Genomic DNA, 8,388 nt, shown 5'->3' on the forward strand with positions numbered 1-8,388 from the left:
TGATTATAATATTGTTGACATATTTTATCAGATTTTAATATAAATTATTTTTTTAGTTAGAATTATCAATATATAATTATTTTAAAAAATTTATTTATAATTTTATAATTTAAATTTACAATTCAAATTTATATTATATTTTTTATATCTTGTTAAAAAAATATATTTTTAACAACCTTCCTACCAACCAGTTCAACGTTGTAAGTTTTTGTTAAGCCCTAACCTCGTCATAAACTTTAAGAACCCAAGCACTTAAGAACACAAATGGAAAGCTAAATATTTCTGCTCGAGGAAATTCTTGGGAAGAATGAGAAAATACCTGCACAGAGAAACCATAAACCTCCAAACTCTGTATAAATTTAATAATACCACTTGGCAACCACAAACTCAATTTCTTTTCTTAAAAAAAAATCAGCCCACATAGGATAAAAAGACGTAGAAATCTTGTGAAACTCAAATGTTCTTGATTTCCCTGAAACAACTCCATAGAACCTTAAAATCCCTGAAGAATGCACATACTATCCTCAAAATCTGAACATCATCACCCGTTATCATTTTCTTTCACCGACCTCAAGACTGGCTGACAAAATCCCGAAAACAGAAGAAAAAAATCAAAGAATTTACATAGTGGCAACCCCAAACCCAGAAAATCTTAAGAGAGGACACACCCTTCAACACCGCTAATTCCATTCTCATTCATATCCATTAACCATCCACCGCAGAAGCTGGAAAAAATGATAATTTGTATTTCAATCCCCGCCAAAGTCAAATGCTTTGTTTTTCTCTGCTACCAATCCCACGCCATCTACCTCTGCCTCCCTTTTCACTCACCGGAACCCTTCAGTTCTCTCCAAAAATTTTTGTGGGTTTCTTTCGATTTCGAATTCTTCAGTTCCTCCTTCACCGGGAGCTTTATGACGTGGTTGAGGTGGTCATGGGTTTGGGTGGGAAGCCACTAGCGAGATTTCCATGCATCTGGGGACTTTGTTTTATCGGATTGTCCCATCACCCTTTAGGGTCCCCAGCATGCTACTTCACAGGTTTTTGGATTGTTTTGTTATTCTTTCCTGCTAGGTTTTTGGATTATAATTTATGTTATTTTAGGATGATGTTTGTGTCTTTCGTATTCTATATGTGAGAAAGGATATTGCCCGGACTTTCGTGGAATGTAAAAGCTTCATGCTTGTGATGTTTAAAAAGTATTTCTGCGTTAATTATATCTCTTGTTGAATTAGTGCATGTGACATGACTGGTTTTAATAAGTATATTACGTAGGTTATTTCTTTGGCAAATGAAATCTCCGAAGCATGTAATTCGTATTAGTAATTGGCATATGATCATTCTACAATCAGCAATATGTAATTTGGTTTAGCTTGGTTCGCAGTGTGATGTCATTTATTTATTTATTTCCTGATCTTGAGACCTAGATGCTTTATTTTGTCATTTTATTAATCAATAATTTGCCAGCTTGTGAGTGCTTACTAAGATTCTAATGCTTAGGTATTCATAGAGGAAGTTGAAAATCATATGCCCCAAGTGAGCGTGATAGATGAAATCGGGACAAAACTTGAAGCAATGGCTGTGAGTACAATTGCACAGCATGAGTTCAGCTAGTGGCCACTGCTCATGGAATCACAATAGGAATTTGATAATGAATCCTTCTCTAGAGATGCTTGTTGGAGGAATAAAGGTGACATGATTTTTTAGATGAAGATTAGTAATTGGTTTACTGTCATTTGCTATATTGCAAGTTGCTCGTTCATATATATCACTGTTATGGTAGATCAAATAACTAATCTAACCTTGATATAATCAATATTTTTTTCTTACCTGATGAAACCAGTCCTTATTGGTAAGTCCATAAAATTGAGCCAATCAGCTATAGCTTTGTTTGACATCAGTTCTGAAAGCAAATAACCAGTTCTTTAGCACTAGTTAAACTGATTAATTTATTGTGCCACTGCTTAGATGAACTTAGTATTTTACTTGTATGATGTTAAACTACTCAAGCTCAATTCCAGATAGGCTCAATAAAACTCGAGATGAATGGCAACACAGATGAACCAAGTTTTGGCAGCTTAAGGCTTGGCTCAACCTGTTAAATACCTTTTGAAGTGTGTGTTTGCAGTAATATTGATCGAAGTATCCTCTCCCTCCTTTTGTCTTTCTAGCCTGTTTTCCCATTTTATTTCCGCCACCCAACCTAACAAAATGGTCATGTCTCTGTAACTGAATTGAGGAGACATTATTTTCCAACAAGTAAAACAAAAAATGAGGTGTTTACAAGCATACACACAAAAACAGAATTGACATCAATTATTTTATTTGAATAGATGTGTCTTTCGCTTGCAATCATATGATTTGATTTTTCAGATTTATTGTTGGGATTTGAGTTCAATTCAGATCGAACACAAAAAGTTAAAAAGTTTTGGATGCCAACTATTTTAATTGGTAAAGTTATCTGGCCGGGGGTCAAGAGATCAGAGATTAAATTCCACTTGAACCAGAGTTAGAAAAGGCTAAAAATACTGGGAGGGTTAGCTTCCAATTACATGACCTGATTTTTGTGTTTTGTTGTTGTCATTTGTGTTACATTCAAATCTAGTTTGTCACCTTTATGTTAGTGCATAAATGTAAAACATTTTGTGGCTACGAGCTATTTAGTTGGTAAGGTCATCTGGCACTGTGCCAAGAAATATGATGTTAAGTTTCACGCTGGCCAGAGTTGTAAAGGGCTAAAAGACAGGGAGGTCTTTTATTTTTTTTTTCAAAGAACTAATCTAGCTTTAACTAAACTGATTCTAGATTATTAAGTGGTCTTGATTTCAATAGTGTGAATTTTTTTTGATAGAATATTTTTTTAAAAAATTACTTTCATATTATTTCTCAAGAAGTCGGTGGATTATTAGTGATTACAGTTGCATGTTAACCCGGAGCAATGGTCATCCCCAGCCTTCCCCTTACTCTCTAAATGTAAGAGAGACTATTTAGAGTATGGGCTTCCAGAGAAAGTATGGACATGTTAAATGTTTTGAGTGTAAGCCATTGAGATTCCTACTACCCTGACCAGTTCCCTTTTTTTTTTTAAACAAAAACCTAGCACGGCTGTTAAGGGAAAAAAAAACAACAACAACAACAACAAACCTTTCCCATTGGAGGCTGTTTGGTGCACAGATTCAGGCTGTTCACAACAGCATGGGAATAAATAAATCATCAAAGTGCTGCTAAGGGGTGTATTGAAGCTAAAAATCTCTTTCATTTAAACAGTTCAGCTCCTAGAATTTCTATTGCTCAACAATCCAAAACTGCTAGCTCTAAGTCAATGATTTTACAAAGGATTTCTCTTTTTCCTCGTGATAAATAAAGTAAGTTGTGAGAATGCATGCATGTGTAGAATACAGTTCTGAACTCCACAGCTTAACATTTTTTTTACTCTCTTCTTTGAAGTGTGTGACACTTGAGTGTTAATGTGTTATTGATGTTGCATTAAAGTTTTTTCACAGCTTGTCTTTTTCTTACTTTCTTCTTTGAAGCGTGACACTTGAGTGTTAATGTGTTATTGATTGCATCAAAGTGTTTCCACATGGCATATCAGGGAAAATGTCAGAGCCTCATAAATGCCTTGTCGAAAACATATTAAGGGCCTAAGGACACAGGCAACAGAGGTAAAGACAAGGTATTCAAGTGGCAGAGTTCCACTTAATATGTTAAACATTGCCACTAAGGTGTAAAAGTGTCGCTGCATGGTGTACATTTTCATTTTCTCCTTTCATTATTTTACTCAAATGCTTCCTTTACTACATTGAGGATCAAGAATGTGTCAATCTTTAGGGCATCAAGTTTTGAGAATGTTTTCATGTTCTCTCTCTGCAAAAGAAAAAAAAAAGAAAAACAAAAAAAAGCTGCCACCAAAGGCATAATTCTTGTGAAATAAATAAAGGAGAAAGAAAAAGGAATGCAGAAAAGGAAAGAAGACGTAATAGTATCAAGAGAAGTGACATTGTCTTCATGGAAAATCATTAGCACTGAAATTATTATACAAAAGCCGATCAACTTGTCCTGATATAGTAAAACAAAAACATTACTATTTTATGTTTCAGTTCAGTACGAATTTCTTCAGAGGAATTGTGGCAGATATTTTCTCCCTGAGTTGTCCTCTTTGCTTGATTTGTTGACACTGTTTCTGTGAAGGTCGTTCCCCATATGTGGAAGTTTGCAAGATGACCTCTCAGGGAGTAGAAGAAACTGTAGAAAATGAACCTGCCTTGAAACATATGCTGAAAAGAAAGATGATGTTTGGTTGAAGATTTCCACTTGACAGATGAAAGGATTGGTCATAATGAGTTCACTTCTGAGTCTCATCTGGACATGGGAGATAATTCTTTGGAACATGAAGTACTGCTTCGCCTTTATATCTATAGGGTAAGCACTATTTATGGAGTTAATGTTCTCTAGTTGTAACTGGGTGGTTTTTCTTTGTATATGCAAGTTATGTTTAATGAGATAGGAAATGAATTTCTTTTTGGAACTGATAAGTTATATACTTTGATGGCTTTAAATCTGCATAATAAGAAATTATAGTTTTGTGCCCAACATAGCTAATTTAGTATTATCTTATACTACTAAGTCAACATGCCATATTTCTGAAGCCATTTCATAGCAAGTAAATGAAGCCTGCAAAACCAGCTGATTTCGGAAAATGACATTAAAGAAGAAAACAATTTCAATAAAAAGAAAAGAAACAGAGAGAAAATTGGAAAGTTTAAAATCCCATTAATAAACAATTTCTCCTATTGCAAACTTTATATAATTGAGTGTGTTGTTAGCTCATTCCTCTTTTTTATTTATCCGTGGTTTCTTTTTTCAAGTTGTGGATATTGACTGCTTGGGACAGAGGTTTAATCAAGTTGTGTATGAATACAAATGCAAGTTGTCTGGATTCTGATACTAGAAATCATACCAATTATGTTTTTTTTTTTATATATATATATATATATATATATCTTGTTCCATTCTTTTAAAAACAACATTTTTCCTTTGCAAGGAAGTTTTCTCGAGTCTCAGATAATTTGGTGCTTGAAGGATATCTACAGTGGCTGTTCCTACTTAAATATTTGCCAATTGTGGGTCACCTATATTATTTAGATAGGTAGTTTATGTCTTTAAGCATGCTAGAGCAAGCTGGGCTGAACTTTGTGTGACCAAGTTAAGATTTAAATTTTTCTTCCAAAAGATGGGACCTACATTTTATTTTGTAAGCAAAACTGGACTTTGCTTTTCAGCTGAAGTTATTAAATTTTTAATTTGTTGGCATTTGATTACTTCTTCGTAGTGTGAAAAATACTGGATATGGAACTTACATAAAGAGGATACAAAATTGTCAGACAAGATCAATGCCCTGGAGGTAAAAGTTAAATTTCTTCTTTCAGTTGTGTTTTTTGAGTATTTATTATTGATTAATCTATTTTGTGAATTGAGTGCATGAACGATGGTTTATGTTTACAAGGGAAGGGAAGAATTCGTGGATCACAAAACAGAGAAAGTCTAGCCTAAAATCATGTCAAATATTATGCAATTAAAATCCTACATCTGCAGCTGATTCTAAGTTGAACTCTATAGCTGTACATTGTAACGGTAGCATAGGTTTAGCCTTTACATTTGTATAATTCCTAAACTACTGTGTATATAATATAATACATAATTCTCATCAATGAAATGTGTGTGAAATAATCATTGAAACTACTGCAATATTTGTTTCTTTATATGGTATCAGGAGAGCCACTCTCTATCGAGCAAACGATCCAAATCTCCATTATGACTCCCTTCTCCGATCAAAATCCAATTTTTATCCTTAACACCTAACCTCCTTTCGCAACAGATAAACACTCATTGCTCTCAACATCACTGCCCAAATCAATGAAAAATTTGAAGCACTCCTCATAGGTTATGATTTACTCTACTACGTCGAAGGCACTTTTCGGTGCCCTTCTTCCACTGCTGATGAGTTCCACATCTTTTTCTATCACCCCTCCCTCTCTTCTACGGCAAAAACCTCTCATGAAGCTTGGAAAAAGCTAAAAACCCTATATGCTACCTGAGTAATAACTAGTGCCATGCAGTTGAAGGAGGAGCTCACCTTAATCCAACATGGCAATCGGTCGATCACAGACTATCTCCACGCTGTAAAGGCCTAGGTTAATGAAATAGCCATCATTGAACACCTAAAATCGGATAATGACTTAACCCTTTGTGTTGAATGATATAGGTACAGACTTTCAGGAGATAGCAGCACCAACTCGAACCAGGGAGTCATCACTGGCCTTTGAGGAGCTGCATGATATTTTTGTGGGACATGAGGCGTTTTATCAATTGCTGTCATGAATGGATTGGGTTTAAGGCAAATGGATGTACACAATGCATTTCTAAATGGTGAATTAACTGAAACTGTGTATATGGAGCAGTCCCAAGGTTTAAAGATTTGCCTAAACCTAATCGTGTTTGCAGGCTAAGACTATGGTCTTAAACAAGCCCCACGGGCTTGGTACACAACACTTAGAAATGCCATTCTTCGGTTGGGTTTTCACAGTTCCAAGGCTGTTTGTTCTCTTTTCATTGGCAGCCAAGGATCTTACCTGGTTTATGTTGATGTTGATGATCTTGTAATTACAGGGAATAATTCATCCTTTGTGGCATCTGTTATTCAACAATTGGGTGCTATGTTTTCTCTCAAAGATATGGGTTCTCTTCATCTCTTCTTGGGAGTTGAAGTGATTCCTACCACTGGATGTTTATTTCTGTTGCAACATAAATATGTGCGTGATCTTTTAGCACAAACAAGCATGAGTGGTGCGAAGGATGTCTCAACAGCTCTATCTATTACTCAATTTCTTAAATTAATTGATGGCAGCGCTTCTGTGGACAGCTCCAACTTCCGTAGAATAATTGGCAGGCTTCAATATTTTTCCTTGTCGAGTCCAGACATCTCATTTGCAATCAACAAACACTCTCAATTTATGCACAAGCCGACTACAAATAACTGGACAACAATCAAAAGGCTCCTCCCTACTTAAAACATGTTAACAATTGCGGTAATTATCTCCAAGTTGGATTTGCATCATTCAAGTCCTACATTGTCTCTTATATTAGCTGGAAAGATATATTCCAGCATCCCGGTAAATACGTGATTGTATCCTAGTAGAAATAGGTTTCCATGTAATTAGCAAATCAGTCCTAAACTATAGGATCTGAAACGTAGGGATTCTTATGTAGAGTAGCTATATATATTCTGCTTGTAACAGAGGAAGTTACTAAGTGAAAATAAACAATTGAATCCCTTTGAAAACTATGCGTACGTTTTGACTTGGTATCAGAGCAGGTTTATTATCTGCTCTTTATATCACCACACAAACCTTATAAATCTTACGAATCCTCCTTCTCGTACCATGGCCAGTGACAAAACCGAATCATCATCTGTTCCAGTTATCCAGGTTCAATCAGAGAATTCCAGTTTCTCAACCAATGTCACCCTTACTGAAAGCAACTATGATGTCTGGTCTCAAATCATGGAGATGCAAATTGCAGGACGAGAGAAACTTGAATATCTTGTAAGCAACACAATCCCAGAAAAAACTGATCCATCCTATGCTAAATGGTATGCTGAGAATCAAAAGATTAAAGGATGGTTGTTGACCTCCATGTCACCAGAAATTATGAAACGCTATCTTAGACTGCCTACTGCACATGAAATCTGGAATGCTCTAGCCAAAGCATTCTATGATGGGGCAGATGAATCACAGCTATTTACCTTGAACCAACGTGCGTTCTCCACCAAACAGGTTGATCGTCCTATCTCTACCTATTATGGTGATTTGGTAGAAATATTTCAAGAACTAGATCATCGTGACAAGATTGTTATGAAAGATCCCGATGATGTCATTGCCTACAAAAAATCAGTTGAGAGACTGCGGGTGCATATTTTTCTGAATGGCCTTGATGAAGAATTTGAGCAAATTCGTGGTGAGATCCTAAGGAGAGATTCTGCACTAGACCTTGAAGAAACATATGCTTATGTTCGTCGTGACTCTATCCGTCGAAACACATTGAATGGGGAACCTGGACACTCAGAGCCATCTGCTATGATAGCTCGCCGAAGTAAGTATCAACGACCACAGAACCTGAAACCAGATCGAGCTTCTGGTTCACTGAATCATAATCATTCAATTGGATCGCAAAATCGCAGCTATGAAATAGGAGCTGCACGACCAGAACGCATGTGCACTCACTGTGGTGAAACTGGGCACACTAAGCTACGCTGCTATGAATTAATTGGATATCCAGAATGGTGGGATTTTTCCAAAGCACCCCGTAAGAGAAACTTAAAGGCAAATC

The 8,388-nt window shown here is 35.9% G+C and overlaps 1 long non-coding RNA gene across 2 annotated transcripts; it reads left to right on the forward strand.

Annotated features, from left to right (window-relative positions):
* Positions 1 to 233: 233 nt before the first annotated feature.
* On the forward strand, positions 234 to 5,742 carry LOC18103287 (uncharacterized). 2 transcript variants are annotated; one of them, XR_008056778.1, is made up of 5 exons: positions 234 to 1,040; positions 1,501 to 1,690; positions 3,596 to 3,676; positions 4,192 to 4,422; positions 5,333 to 5,742. It is a non-coding gene; the product is annotated as an uncharacterized LOC18103287 (long non-coding RNA). The 2 variants fall into 2 exon arrangements; XR_008056777.1 differs by lacking the exon at positions 3,596 to 3,676 and having other exon boundaries at positions 236 to 1,040.
* Positions 5,743 to 8,388: the final 2,646 nt, after the last annotated feature.

The sequence above is a fragment of the Populus trichocarpa genome, chromosome 11 (genome assembly GCF_000002775.5).
Source record: "Populus trichocarpa isolate Nisqually-1 chromosome 11, P.trichocarpa_v4.1, whole genome shotgun sequence".
NCBI classification, from domain to species: Eukaryota; Viridiplantae; Streptophyta; class Magnoliopsida; order Malpighiales; family Salicaceae; genus Populus; species Populus trichocarpa.